We start from the raw sequence: 16,178 nt of genomic DNA, 5'->3' as shown, positions 1-16,178 counted from the left end.
GTCATTTCAACTTGCTTGAACGACGACATTTAATGCAATTTCATGTAGAATTTGATGAAATTTCATAAATTTTTGAACATTTGAAATGATTCCAATGCTTTTAAAAGTGTTTCTTAGGAACTTCATTTTCGACATGTTTTCATAACATTTTCTGCATTTTCCACCTATTCGGGTTTTCCGTTAGTTTTTGTCAATTTAAAATGTTTCAAGTAAGTACTTTTGATTTTTATTCAACCCACTTTAATGAAATTTCGAGCAGTTTTCACTGCTGAATTTTTCTAAAATTTCACAGGATATTTATAATTTTTAATCATTTTACTAAATACTGTAAAAGTATTCTTACGTCCGTTTCAAAATGTTTTACTTAATGACGTTTCATGCAATTTTTGATAAATTTTGTCAATTTTTTTGAACGTTTTATCTGCAGTTTTTTGCGATTTTTAACAATTTTTTAGCATTCAAGTATTCTTATGAAATTTCAACATGCTTCATTCAACGTTCTACCAATGTCATTCCTTGGCGAATTTCACCACATTATTATGATGAGATTTTATCATTTTTCATTAAATAAATTACAAATTCAATAAGAAGGCTCGCTTTTCACGATGCCTAACAACATCAACCCCCCCCCCCTTCAACCATCCGTATTTTCTCCATTTTTGACGTCGTCGTCGTTGTGGTCGCAGCTCCTTTGCAGGAGATAGCGTACATATGATTCTATCTGTCTATATCAATCGGTTTCTAGCGTATTCCATAGTTTCTTTCAGGGTTTACATGAAATGAAAAAAGATGCCAGGAGAACCAACTTATAGAAGTAAAAGCGGTGCTTCTAACGACGAATTGAAGCTACATATGTCATTTTTAGCACGTTTTATTGGCGTTTTATGGAATTTTCGATGAATTTTGTCAAGTTTTTCAAAAGTTGACCAGTTTTAAGAAGGTAATTCTTACTGATTTTCAAACTTTTTAGGCATTTTAACTTCATTTTAGCACGCTTAACTTCTGTAATGAATTCTTCCAATTTTTTTTTTTGTGGTTTCAAATGATTTTAGCGTTTTCAAAGATTTTCAATGTCATTTTTGACATGTTTCAATTAAATGTCGTTGAAATTCCATTATTCATTCCAGTATCTAGCATTGCATGATAACTAAGTGTCTTTGTTCGCTCTTAAATTTAAGTAAGTAGTTATTTTCCGTACAGCAGAAATGCTTAAAAAAGAAAAAAAAACAATCAATACAATAAAAGACGATTTTACATTATTTCCATTTATTTATTGTTTTTATTTCATTTTATAAAGTAGGTAATTTTTTTTCAAGTTTTACTTTCAAATCAAGGAAAAAACAAACTAGTTGCCGAGAGTTGTTCACTCATCGATCAAAGATACAAAAGTTCTCATCACCCAACCCTTCAATTCCGTAGCCTCTGAAGTAAAAGTAATGTAGTTATTCCAGAGGCGTAGCCAAGGGAGGGGGGTTTGAGGTGTAGATCTCCGCCCCCTTGGCTCAGGAAAAAAACTTTAGTTCCCCAACTTGGTGTCCCAATGAACAACCAGAGATGGTTGATGAATTATGTATTTTTTTTTTATCAAGTAAGTAAGTATTTTTTTTACAAGTTTTACTTTCAAATCAAGGAAAACCCGAACTGGTTGCAGAGAGTTCATCGCTCATCGATCAAAGATACAAAAATTGTCATCAGCCAACCCTTTTCATATCATTTCAATAACAAAGCCAGCTGCGCACGTCGATAGGTACTTCATCCTCAACATGTTTTCATGACATTTTATACAATTTTCAATTTTATCGTCAAGTTTTTCCAAAAGTTTACCAGGTTTCAGGTAATTATTACTGATTTTGAAACTACTTAAGCATTGTAACTCTATTTTAACACGTTTTACGCAATGTCTGTAATGATTTTATCGTTTTCAAACATTTTTAATGCCATTTTTGAAATTTTTCCATTACATGTCGTTGAAATTCTTTCATTCATTCCAGTTAAAATTACACGAATTCAACAATATTATCCATCAAAATATTCCGTACCCTCTCAAGAAAAAGTAATGTATTCTAGAAGAGTAGCCAACGGGGAGGGGGTTTGGGGGTATCGACTCCCACCCATTTGGCTCTGAGAAAAACTGAACTTGCAGGAACAGATTTTCATTTTGAAAGATTGTGCTTAAATCGACAGAGAAATTCACAAAGATATTAAAATAATCAATGTTTAAAAATGCTGAATTTCATTTCGAACTTTTTAAATACATTTTCATACATACTAAGAAATTTTTTCAGAACTGCGAATATAAGTAGCAACGTCTGAAATTACAAACCAGTATTTGTGTTCGCTCTTAAATTTAAGTAAGTAGTTATTTTCCATACAACAGAAATCCTTAAAAAATGAATAAATTCAATTAATACAATAAAACAGGATTTGAAAAATGCAGAAAGAAAGGGCACAACAGCTTTGAATAGGAGAGGGGGCGCGCGCGGGGCGTGATGAAACAATCCTAATGAGTTTATCTAACTCTTTCAAACTGCCTCCCCTCCTCATAGTTCACCAAGTTGGTGTTCCCAGTGAACAAGCAGAGATAATTGATGATCACTTTCGAAAACACTACATCACTGATATGTGTTTCCAAAATGCCTATGTCAAAGTTTTTGTTTTCAAATGATAAAAAAAAAAAAAACGAACTAGTTACCGAGAGTGAATCACTCGTCGATCAAAGATTATACAAAAATTCTCATCAGCCAACCCTTCATAATATCATTTCAATACAGGGTGTCTACTCATTTCTGGAAATGATTTTCCCTGACTTTTCCAGGTTTTCCAGACCAATTTTTCCTTTTTTCCAGTCATTTTTTTTATTTTTCTATGCTTATTCCACACTTTAATTAAAGAGGAATTTTTAGGGGTGGGGGGGTGTAATTTTATTTTATAAGCTTCTCTTCGGACTGGATACTTCTTCGGATACAAAAAACAGCTAAACATCGATTATCAACTTTTTAAATTAAAAATAAATGAATAAATAAATACATAAATAAAACATGCATCAATTTTGCCCAATTTATACAATATTCATATGACTTGAGTAAGTATAAAAAATTTTCTTTTGTTTTTTGGATTTTTGGAGACCTGAAAATATGAAATTTATTCATTTTAAAAGGAGAAACAAATTGGCCTGAGCGAAGCGACGGCTAAAACTCTTGAAAATTTTCTTTTCGAGATCCCTAAAAACGAGGTTTTTTTAATGCAGAGTTTATTTTTTGATTTCTTAAATAATATTGGAATGATGTTTTTTTTTTGAAAGAAGTTACTTTGGAAAAAGAAAAGGGAACAGGCTCGAGCGAAAGCTTCTGAAAATTTGTGCTTCGAGACACATAAAAACGAGGGTTTTTCATGAGAGGACAAGTAGTTTTTTTTGGCTCTTAAAATTTTAGAATTTGAATGATGTTTTTTTCGAAGGAAGATTTTAACGAAGAAAACAGAACAGGTCCAAGCGAGGGCGAAAGCTCTTGTAAATTTGTATTTCGAGATGCATAAAAACGATGTTTTTTTTGTGAGAAGTTCATTTTTTAGTTTCAAAACTTGATTTTTACTATCTAGAAATGTCCATCTTGCCACAAGCCCGAGCGAAGCGAGGGCAAAAGCTTTTGAAAATATGTCTTTCGAGAAGTAAAAAATAACGTTTTTCTTTCATCACAAGTCCTTATTCAAAATTTGCAATTGATCGTTTTTTCAAAATTCCACGGATTTTGCGTGAAAATTGCGAAATTCCCTGACTTTGCCCTGACTTTTCCGGACCGACCAAATTCCCTGACTTTTCCAGGTTTTCCAGTCTTGTGGACACCCTGCAATAACAAGATCAGCTGCGCACGTCAATGTTTTATCAATAAGCAAATGCCTCAAACCTTAGCTATGGTTGGTATCTAGGTTCTTATTCTAAAAAGTTAGGTCAAATATAGTCTAGGAGAAAGACTACGATTGATACTTTTTAAAAAATGACCAAGGTAATGGTATGAATTTAAGTTTCATATCAGATAATTCATGTAAGTTAAGAATTTTTAACCTAAATTTTATCAAGTAAGTATTTTTTTCAAGTTTTTGTTTTTGAATAAATTAAAAAAAACGAACTAGTTACCAAGAGCGAATCACTCGTCGATCAAAGATATACAAAAATTCTCATCACCCAACCCTTCGTAATATCATTTCAATAACAAAATCAGCTGCGCATGTCGATGTTTTATTAAGAAGCAAAAGCCTCAACCCTGCAGCTATGGTCGGTATCTAGGTTCTTATTCTAAAAAGTTAGGTCAAATATAGTCTAGGAAAAAGACTGCAATTGATACTTTTTAAAAGATGACCAAGGTAATGGTATAAATTTAAGTTTCATATCAGATAATTCATGTAAGAATTTTTTAAAACTAAATTTCGATCAAAGATATACAAAAATTCTCATCACCCAACCCTTCGTAATATCATTTCAATAACAAAATCAGCTGCGCTCGTCGACGTTTTATTAATAAAAATAAACAATACATCAACCTTCCTCACAATATTCATAGCATATAACCCGACAATGAATGGAAAAAATAAACTATCTCGGGCTGTTTTATTTATTTATACAGTATCAACACAATCAATTCATCGTGGTAAAAGGTAAACGCCAATGCCAAACAATCAAAGTGCATTGAAAAAAACAACAACAACAACGATGCCGAGATGAAAGATACCATCAACGTGCAATTTGATAGGCATCATCTTCATCATCATCTCGAACATGCATGAATATCTTCAAATCATCCCGATCCGATATTATCCTAAGGGTACAAACGTACTATAATATATAAGATGATTAACTTACATATATCTAGCAACCTTTTCCATGTACCTAGACTATAGATACACGAACGAGAGAGACGAAATCACTCTGAACAGTATTGTTGTCTTAAATAGGTCTATCAAAAAATACACACAATGCACACGACAATGGATAAAATAACGAGAAAAAATACACCTCATAATACAACATATCGTATCGTTGCACCAATTCTCCAGCGACCAGAAAAGGCTTATTTTATTACTCGGACCAAAAATCCACTTAATCACCCTTTGATCGTGTATTTTTTCCTCCCCCTCCCCTCTCCCCTTTCTTCTGCCCATTAGGCTAACGACGATGTTGGCAAATTCAGCGATAATTGTATACTTTAGGGGCCAGCTTTTAAGTTATTTGTTTAAATTATTCATTTAAATGGCATTTTAAAAGTTTCATCGTGCTGGAGTTAATGTGGCGTGGTTTACGACTCCGATAAAAATATTCTTTTTATATGAGGAGAAAAATACTAAAAAAAAAAAAAAAAAAAAAAAGAAAGAAAGAAAGGGAGTCGTCTAAGTACTTTGGTAATTTACATATTTTTTCATCTTTTCTTTTGACGTTGAACCAACACGCCGAATCGAATTAATGACTGTCGTTAAATAACTTGTCACTGCGCACAGAGTTTTTAATACCTTTCTATAGGATTAAAATATTTCATCGGAATGACTTTCGTTAGGTATGGATTTAAACTTTTAAAACCTGACAAAAAATTCGGAGGAGAAATTCGTTTGGTTCAGCAGATCAAACCATAAGGATAGCTCAGGTCTTGGGAGATAATTACTGGCTCTTTGGGTATATTCAGAATCCATATAGAGAGAAGAGAAAAGTCGACTACATAGATCGCGACAAACACCTAATTACACGTGGTCCGAACCACGCTGCTAATTGTTTTACATCAACTCGGGTGGCCTTTATCATCTCGTCGGTCGGAAGACGCTTTGTGATAAAAGACCACAAGAAAACCGCTTCTTGCTTCCACCTTTCAGTCAAATATGCACCAGCGGCGGTGGCAGTGGCAGTAGCAAGAAGCGAACCATTGAGCCCCGCGCTTATAAAGAAGAAGGCAACCAAGAGCAAGACGTACACTGTATTATGTTTATCCTATTTGTCATGGAAGAAAGAGAGAATTAATTTAAATGTAGATGTCTTTACTTTGTGCGAGCGCTTGTTTATGGTAATCAAGCCGGTAATGTGTATAGCATAAGAAAAAGCGCAGGGAGTTAAACGCAGACAAAGCAAAAATAAATGCCATTTAGTCGTTCGAGACTGTGATGGCTCTTCTCTTCGGGAGGTTTTTGTTTTCAATTATAGGGTAAAAACTGACGTTGCTCTGGGTTTTTTTCCTTCCTCCTTAGTTTGCTGCTTTATCCGGTGGATGGTGTTAAAGATTAATTAACTGTAAGAAACAGAACTGGCGATAGAAGGGAACGTTTTTGAGGTGGAAAAAAGACAACATCGGGTGAAGAAATGTTCAAAGCTAAGAGTTCCCCTTGGAGCAATTTATCGCTTTTAACCGATGATTCGTGAGACGAATTAAAGGGTGAGCGGTCTAATGATCGTTGCATCAGATCGTAAAAACAAAACGAGTAAATGTCATCATCCGACGAGGCGACGATTACCAAAAACCGTATTCAAAAATAAAGACGAAGACGAAACGTGGATGAATACTACAAGGTATTTTTTGGAAAAGGAATTGAAATTTATGTACACGTATGGTACGAGTATATTGCATGTGATAATGAAAACCACTCTGTGGGCATAAATTAACGCTTGATTGGTCGTTAAATTACAAGGTGTCATTTGTCATGTGATTTTTTCAAGCAAATATTTATTGTAAGACGATTTAGGACAACTAACTAGCCAAGATGTAAATGTACCACACATGAAAAGAACTGAAAAAAAAAAAAAAAAACACATCGCAAGAAAGTTTCAGCATTTGCCTATTAGTTGCCTCGTTTTTGAATTTTTCTTATTCGACTATAGTAAACCAGTTTAACGCATATTAAAATTGATTTCTCTTTTTTCTTTAAGACAAAATTACAATCATACTCAAACCTACACGTTGAAAGTTGAAATTTGAAAAAATTTAATTTTTTCCAGGGGAAGGTAGATACCTACTATAAATTGTTCTCAGTTTTCTTCAGAAATACGCATACTCAAGTATTTTTTGTACCAATAAAAACAGAACTTTCTCATTCAATGACAAAAACTTTGAATTTTTATGTCAGCTATTCGCTGATTGCAAGATATGTAGTTTTTGCATTTTTTGCTTTCATCATATTGTTGATGGTTGCATTGGTTGCTAAGTTCACTTTCAAGTATCAACTTGAAGCTGATTTTCCATTTCTCATATTATGGGAATACATAATCAGAACGATTTACTCAACGGACAAATGAATTTTGCTAGGATTACAGCATACGGACAAACTATACGAGTAGCGAGTATCCTGCAAACACGCATCGATCGAATAGGAAGAGAAACAGAAGTATCATTGCACCAGTACCTAATGCGATATGAAGAAATGGGTGAAACAGTAGGTAGACGAAGTGAATAATATCGGATTACAAGTCATCAACTTTATTATTCCGGATCAAGAATAACATTCACGTAATTTTCCAACGAGTTCAACTAGAGGAGAGTGGGGCAAAAATACTATCACAGTTCACAGATACTCGTAAAAGCTATGCAGAACGATTTTCATCAGAAATTTTTGTGTTTCAATGTGTGGCAACACTATCTACACTCAAAGGCAGAAAATTAGCCCTCTTGCTTTAGATGCGACCGAGAAATCCCAGAAAAAGTGGAATGTTGATAGATTTTGAAAATTTTTTTGTGTATGATGAACTTTTAATTACCTACCAGAAGAAACAATAATATTGATTTCCGTATACATATTAAAACTGCTGATTTGAAATTATGGTTCGGTAAGGTAAAACTCCAGATATTTTGTTTTAGCGTAAATCCATCATAATTATTTTCTTCGAATACAAGATTTCTAGATCAAATTGATAGGGGCCAATGTACGGATTATTATGTGGGGCAAAAGTAATATCAATATTATCATATAACTACCACTAAGATATTCAGAGTGTCCGGGGAGTGGTGGTACAAACTTCAGTTTTGGATATGACCAGGTACGAGTGAAAAATAAACAAGTTGCCTATTTTGAAAATTGAAGGGGCAAAATACCTAATCCAAGAGCCAAAATCCAATTTTGATCGTGGGAGTCGGTAGTATGTACTTTGGAAAATGGACAAAATTACCTATTATGACTTTTTGTCTAACTTGCAAATTGAAGGAGCTACAAATGATTTTCAATTTTGAAAAATCACGATGAAAAAAATTAGTGTGGAAATGAATACTACGTCAATAAAAAATGAACAAATTTTGTTGTGATCATTTTTTTTCTTACTCTAAAATTGAAAAAGTTTTTGAAGCTCAACAATTTTTGAATTGATAGAATTTTTATTGAATTTACAATTTTCGAGTTTCAAAAACTTTTTAAATTTCAGAGTATAAGAAAAAAATGATCGTAACAAAATTTTTATTTTTTGACGTATGTATCTATGTAGTATGTATTCATTTCCGCATTTACACATTTTTTTCATCGTGATTTTTTGAAATTGAAAATCATCTGTAGACCCTTCAATTTACAAGCTAGGAAAAGATTATTAATTGATAGTGTTGTTCAGGATCCCCATGGTCAAAATTGGATTTTGGCTCTTGATATTAAAAAATATTTTGCCACATCTATTTCAAGGATAGGCCACTCCTTCATGTAACCTTTTGTCTTATGTTAGTCGTACCCAGTTCTATCCAAATCTGAAGTATAGACATCCACTCACCGGTTCAGAGCTGTATATCGAATCCGAGTTTCAACGCGTCGTCGAGCTGTTTATTCGCGACTATATCTCCGCTACGTTTGCTGGCAACAAACTCACCGAATTTAAAACCTGTCTAGTACCTCAAGAAAAACAGTTTCTAAAAATCAATTTAAAAACAAAAATACAGAATTTAAATGAACAATCCCAGCCACGTAAAAATTAGAATATTTTTTTCTTGTACAAAAATTCGCTGAAAAGAATACCAGCTTAATGGCGGCTGGTAATATTTTTTCAAGATCAATCTGTGTTTTGTGAGTTTTTTTTGTACATTAATCAAAATTACACTTTATTAGTTTGAAATTTTTAAAATTCTTTCACAAATGGAATCGGGTAAGTAGAAGAAATTGAAACCTTCATGAAGAAAAGTTTTAAAAGATTATGGACTTCCGAATAATTACGAGAGGAGTTCGAAATACCTAAGCAATATTTGAAGAATTGCTGATTGCAAGAGAGTTTTCGCATCAACTTTTTGCGTTAAATTTTTCGTTGAACTACTTTTGATGGCATAATTAACAACATGATTTTAAAAATATTATTTTTCCGATTTCTCAGTTCAACTTCTTGTTGACAGAAAGATGGTCTGATTTCCATTATTCCATAAAATGAAATTTAAAAAATATTACGACGATGAAAAAGCAATTACAATACATTTTTTTTCACGCTTCGCGCAAAAACTATAAAAACAAGCCATGAAAGAGTTGCAGGGATACAGAGTAAAAAGTCATAATTGTTAGTTTGGTCAGTTTTCAAAGAAGGTATTACCGACCCCATGTTCAGAATTGGATTTTGGCTCTTGAATTTCAAGAAATATTTTGCCCCTTCAATTTTGAAGATAGACCACACCTTCATATTAACCTTTTTTCTGAGTTGTACCCGGTCGTTATTCTAAAGCTGAAGTCTAAACATCCACTCACCGGACACCCTGTATACAAACTTGTTTCGAACATGAAACCCAAAACTGCCGAATCATGGAAGATTTAAGGAGGTTTATTTTTTTCTTGTACTAAAATGTGCTGAAAAGAATACCATTTACTGGTCCCTGGTAATATTTTTTTGGATCAATCGGTGTTTTGAAAGATTTTTTTTGCACATTAATCAGAATTACAATTAATTAGTTTAAATTTTTTTAAAATTCTTTCACAAATAAAATCGGTATATTACTTGTATGTAAGTAGAATTGAAACCTTCATAAAGAAACATTTTAAAAGATGGAACAATGGACCTCCAAATTATTGCCAGGAAAATTCGAGATGAGCAATATTTGAAGAAAGAAGAAATATATTTGATGACCTCCTGCTAGTAGTTTCACACACAAAATTGAAAACTGCCGAATCACGAAAGCTGTAAGTAGGTATATACTTTTCTTGTACAAAAATGCGCTGAAAAGAATACTTACAAACTTATCGGCGGCTGGTAATATACGTACTTTCAAGATCAATTGGTGTTTTGTGAATTTTTTATTTTGAACAATTGAACATCCATCAAAATTACACTTTACTTTAGCTTAAAATTTTTTAAATTGTTTCAGAAATGGAATCGGTATTTATGTAAGTAGAAGAAATTGAAACCTTCATGAAGATTACAAAAGATGGGAACATGAACCTCTGTATTATTGCGAGGATAATTCGAGATAAGCAATATTTGAAGAAAGAAGAAAATATTTCATGACCTGCTTTTTCAGGGAGCCCCCACTAGCGATGGCGGTGACTTTTTTTTTTTAGGAGTGGAGTGACTTCAACGTGGAAGATTTTCAGTATGCCTGCTCCCAAACGATCATTGTAAGTACTTCGTCTTCTGTATAACAGCTGTTGCAATTAGAATCCAATAGGAAATTAGTGTTTCATTTCTTTTAGGTGATCTTTGCAGGTCTAAAATATTTAATCACGAAATAACGAGATACCAAATCATCACATTTTGAATTAACCCCCTTCGTACATTTTTTTTCAGGTTGGGCTTCCTGTGTGTCTGTTTGAAAGGGTTGAAAGAAATCTTGTGTTGAGAAAAACAGAACGAGGAGGGATACAGAGTACGACAGAATACACAATTTGACTCTAATTTTATGTAAGAGACTGAAAAATATGACTAAATTATACGCTGTAAGCTGTAAGATAAGTGTTGGTAAGTAGTTTTTTTTTTTTTTTTTTTTTAGGTACATAAATTAAAATTAAAAGAAATTGAAACCTTCATGAAGAATAATTCCCAATTATGGGAACAAAAGGACTCAGAAGGCAGAGCTAAGATCATCCTACCCCAAATGTCAATGGATCCAATCAATTACCAAATCATGAGCAGAGGAGAAAATTGAAGAACGGGAATGGAATCCTAATGGTCATGTTGATTTCCACAGAAGTTGAAAACCTATTAAGTATTTTGATTGATACGATGCTTTCTCCACTGTTCGAGCAATTTAAATTGTAGAACCTCTTCAATTTGCAGGTAGTTCTTTAGATTGAAGTTTGAAAACTACAATTCGGAAATAAGAAAAACGAATTTCAATAGACTTTTTTATTCTATTTTCTGCAAACCATGGATGGAATTTTGAATATGGAATCACCGAATTTTCATCAATATAAAGTACGATATTATCGCGTATCAAGGACATAGTGAATAAATAAACACGTGTTAAACTTCTGAAGTAAGTACTTCATATTTAATTTCGCTTGGTACTGGATAAGATAATGTGTGATTGTGATAGGCAAAAATACACATCTGAACCGGCAGACGCCGTTTTTTGCGACAACGGCAAAAAATGATTAAAGGATACCCACATAGGCCCCAAATAAAGTTAATTGTGCTAAAATTGATTTTTAGCCGTTCTACAACAATTTCAAGTTTCTGGAGAGATGATAAAAAATCGCTGGAGGCTCCAGAATGACTGGAATTAAGGGTTTACGAATTTCGATAGTCGTAAATGAGTTAGGGACGCATTCCGAACCACTTCCCGAGAAATGTCTATTTTTGGTAAGGTAATTGATAATTTTTCGGTTTTTTCAATTTTCAAAAATTCACCAAAAATCGAGAAATCAACTTTAGCATTTGAAATTTTGGATTTGGAGTCCGGAAGTGGTCCCCTTTCGATCTAGCTTTGATTCGTTTATTTTCGTTTCTGTCGGTTCAGGTAGTTCCCTTGTAAGTATTGTGAAAAAATGGGGATCAGAATGACTCAATTGGATAAAAACAATTAATACCATCAAATATTTCGATCGAAGCATTAATTAATTATCCTTGATCTTATGACACCTACCTAGCTTACCAAGTTATGTCACAGACGAACCGTTAGTTGATTTAATAAATAGGTAAGTAATTAATTTTGACGAGAAGGTTTTCTTTGAAGAAATATCACGCAATTCGTTGAAAGAAAAACACTATCACACCTACACTTAAACTTTTTAATATTGAAATAACTCTAATATTAAATAGATACGAGCAGCTAGCGAATTTTTTAATAACATAGTGTAACGAGAAGTACCTTCTATCTTATCACATTGTCACCCAGTTGAATGTTTTTAAAATGTTGAATGTGTGAGAAAGATTTCCTACATATTGTGGCGCTGAGTGAATATGCATATTATAATTATGCGATACATAAATAAAGGAACTAATAACGTGGTGACATTAGCGTTTTTATAATAATGAATAGGTTTCACTTTGTAGTTTACGGTATTACATCATTTTACACGCTTCGTTAACCGTTTAAATGATGCCGTTTTATTTACTAACAATATGTCAAAGGGTTAAAATTACTCGTACGAATGATACCTAGAATATGTATAGGTATTCAGGCACTCGTTACTCGAACTCTTATATAGAGATAGCAATCACTTATCTTTGGATCATCTGCAGACTATCATACGTAGCATGATAACCTTGTCCGACGTGATTTTAGGGATTTCCTAGAAACTCGGGAAAAATCACGCATCCGTGACCGCATCTTCGCATCTTTATTTCCGCGTGGATGTTTAAACGTCTTCCTTCATTCAAGGTTGCAGTAGGTTCATTTCTGCATCGTTAATTTATACCTAATAATACATTAAACTGGGTTATTAAAAATCCCGACGCGGATCTGAAATATAAGCTGGGTACATGCGTATTGTATTGTTTCAATAGATAGGTATAAAAGGTGATTGGCTGAGACCTGAGATGAAGTTTTGATTTTTGAAAATGTGGTACTGTACTCAGTGACCTGCAACGCAGATCTCATTGAAAAATTACATCCACCTTCAACACGTTTGTCTGTTTGCTTTAGGTATCTACCTAGCTAGTTGCCAAATAAAGAAATTATCAATATTATGTTGTAAAAATACAACGACCGTTTAATAATAATGTCATTTAATATTTGGTCTATACCATTTAGATACATATAACAATACCTACGTACCTACCTATAGTTTCAACTCATAGGTCTTTGGTTCAATTATAGTGTTTCGGATCGTTGGCCTCAAATTAAGCATTGCTAACAGTTGATATTGATAACACATTTGTAGATGTGGTAATCTTCATATTTTTGCACGTTTACACTACTTATAGAAAATGTACCAATGTTGAGTTCGAGCAACTTGTACGATCATAATTGTACAATTATGATTTGAAACAAAAATACGAAATATAAAATTATAATTAAAAACTGAAATAAGTATGGGGTAATATTCGATGGAATTAGTTTTACTTTTCAAAATATAAAATTATGAACACGAACTGGACTTGTGTAAAGGAGAATAAAAAAGATGGATTTCTATCACTTATCAGTGATCAGAGATCAGATCACTCCCGATTTCTGATTACAAATTTTCAGTGCTGTATCTGCTAGCCGCTAGGCAATTAATTGAAACTTCAAGTTTCAAACTTGAAAGTTTTTTCCCTTGCTTTAACATTTCATTTATCCATCCACGACGTGCTTTAACATTTCATTTATCCATCCACGCTCAACGTCCAAAGTAAAGTTCAAACTTCAAAATCCAAACCAAAGGCTTTCACCATCACCATCACCAGATCACCAAATCATCAATTTTTTGGAGAGTTTTGGTCATCGATGAGTTAATGTGCCAACTCATAATATTGGATGGATGCATTCGCAAAGTATTTTTAATGAATGGAATATGGAGGATTTGTTTGATTTTCCAAAATGTTCAATTTTTTTAAATTCAGTGTTCTGACAAATTTCTTATGATTTTTTTTTTGTGGGGGCACACAGTGCCTCCAAAGTGAATTTCAAAAATACATATCAAAAATTTGTCATAAAAATATATAGAAATGAAATATGGGATGGGGGGAGGGGAAATGAAATTTTACAAAATAAGCTTTTTAAAGCAATTTTGTAAAAAACAGGACATGCTAATTACTTCGGAAAATTTTAAAACAAAAAGAGGAATTTTTAGGCTGGCAAGACAAAAATTATTGCTTTTTGGATGTTTTGGCAAACAAAATACAAGTCTCTTAGCAATGTTGGCAAAAATTACGAATTACGACCATTTCACCCCTTCATCAAAAAACTACTTCCTGAGAATTTTGACGAAAGAAGATTTCAAATTTTCATTGATTCGCCAAAAATTGACACTAAGACAATTTTGTCAAAAAACGAGAATTTTTTGACAATTTTGGCGAACACAGGATTTTTTTTGACCAACCTTGACCAGAACAGGAATGTTTGACCATTAGGCCAAAAATCAACACTTTTTGACAATTTTTTCAAAAAAATGACACTTTTCAACTTAGGCAAATTTGGAAACAAAAGAACAGAACCTTGAACCTTATACGCACTGGAATGAGATTATTTAGAGCGATTCTCCTTTCAATCATCCATCCTAATCAAGCAAGCTTCAAATTTTTGGGAAAATTTGAAAAAAAAACACTTATGGAAAAATCCAGACGATCTGACAAGAAAAATTTAAAACTGATCTGAGAACGTTTCGTAAAAAAAATCAAATTTTGATTTGTACGCTGTTTTCGAGTCCCCTCCCCCCTTCAAATTGCTAAAAAAGAGTCTTCTCTGCAACTTCAATATAGAGAAAGTAAGATTTTTTTTTGCAATTTTGGCCAAAAGTAGTAGGTAAGACTTTTAGAAAAATTATGATGAGAAAAAAAGTTCTTTTTGAGGATTTTGGTTACAAACAAATAAACAGACTTCTAGAAATTTTTTCTGGCAATTTTGGCAAAAGATGGGCCTGTTTTACAATATTTTTATAAAAAAGTTGCGATTTTTCGCAAAAAAATAAAATTTTTGGTTGTTTTGAAAAATGGGTTTAAAGTCTCCTCTCCAAGGAAATTTTGAAATTATGGATACATTTTTCGCTCGTCGACTCAATGTTTAGAATTATTCCAAATTAAAAAAAAAACTCACAAAATAACAGAAATTCATTATTAAAAGTTTTATAACTTCAATGATTTTTCCCCCGAGTTTGACATAATGTCAGAAATTTGACGAAATTTTTTCGTCAAGTTCTTAAAAGTCTAACAGAATAATAAGGAAGTCGAGGTGTTTTTTTTTCAAGTTTTCAAAAGTTAACCTCCCACCATTTGGTCATTCAATTTTCTTCCGTTTTGAAAAGTCTGACATAATCTCAGAATGTCAACAATTTTTTTTTTCAAGTTCTCAAATCTCTGACGCAATATTAATATCAAAACTACAATAGAATGTCTTCAAAATTGTCAATAATTGGAATCTCTAGAAGTTTATCGATTTTGGATAGACCACCCTCCCCCTCCCACCTGTAAAAAAATACCCATGTTCACAACAAAATGTGTTTTTTTTACAATCGGGTCATTCCACGTCAATTGGACCAAGAAGTGGTAGGGGGAGGTTCAGCGATTTTTTTGAAATTTTTCCTGTGGAAAGACCTTTTAAAGGGACGACCAATGGCGCAAATCGCAGCCCTCTACCCCATTTTTAAACGCAGCCAGGGGGTGTCAATGTTTTCAGTGATCCTAAAATATCATCCATTTTAGCAGTGGATTACTCAATAACCACCAAAATGGAACTTTTTCTCATAGTTAGGGGTTTTGAAAGGCTTTTTGGTGATATCATAGAAATCAGTGTTGCCACTTTTTTTTGTACAAAAAATTAGCTCAAAAAGTTTCGAAACGTAGTTTTCATATCGTTCGCATATCCGACCTCAAAAATTCTGAAAAAAATATATTATGGACAACTTTTCATGCTGAACAACATATCAAAAAATTAGGATGGTAACATGTTGCAAAGTCGATTTAAAAAATTTCAAGTTTGCGAAAAAATGCTATTTTTTGATTTAAAACTTGAAAAAAAGTTTTGATAGGTAGGTGAAGTTGACCAATTTGACCCCCGTTTTTACGTAACTGTCGAAAAATTTGAAAAAACCCAAAAAAAGTTTGAATTTATTCAGTTGTCTTATTTTGACCTCTTTCTGGCGTATTTCATGAAAAGGTGGATGAAAATTACACTCACAACAAAAAA

General features: G+C 32.9%; 1 protein-coding gene across 9 annotated transcripts in view; it reads right to left on the bottom strand.

Annotated features, from left to right (window-relative positions):
* Positions 1 to 16,178, bottom strand: part of LOC135841990 (collagen alpha chain CG42342) — a 434,760-nt gene that overhangs the window by 84,704 nt on the left and 333,878 nt on the right. The window lies entirely within an intron of this gene.

This window comes from Planococcus citri, chromosome 3, assembly GCF_950023065.1.
Source record: "Planococcus citri chromosome 3, ihPlaCitr1.1, whole genome shotgun sequence".
NCBI classification, from domain to species: Eukaryota; Metazoa; Arthropoda; class Insecta; order Hemiptera; family Pseudococcidae; genus Planococcus; species Planococcus citri.
Note: the sequence above shows the minus strand (reverse complement) of the source record. Positions and strands in the feature narration are given on the sequence as shown.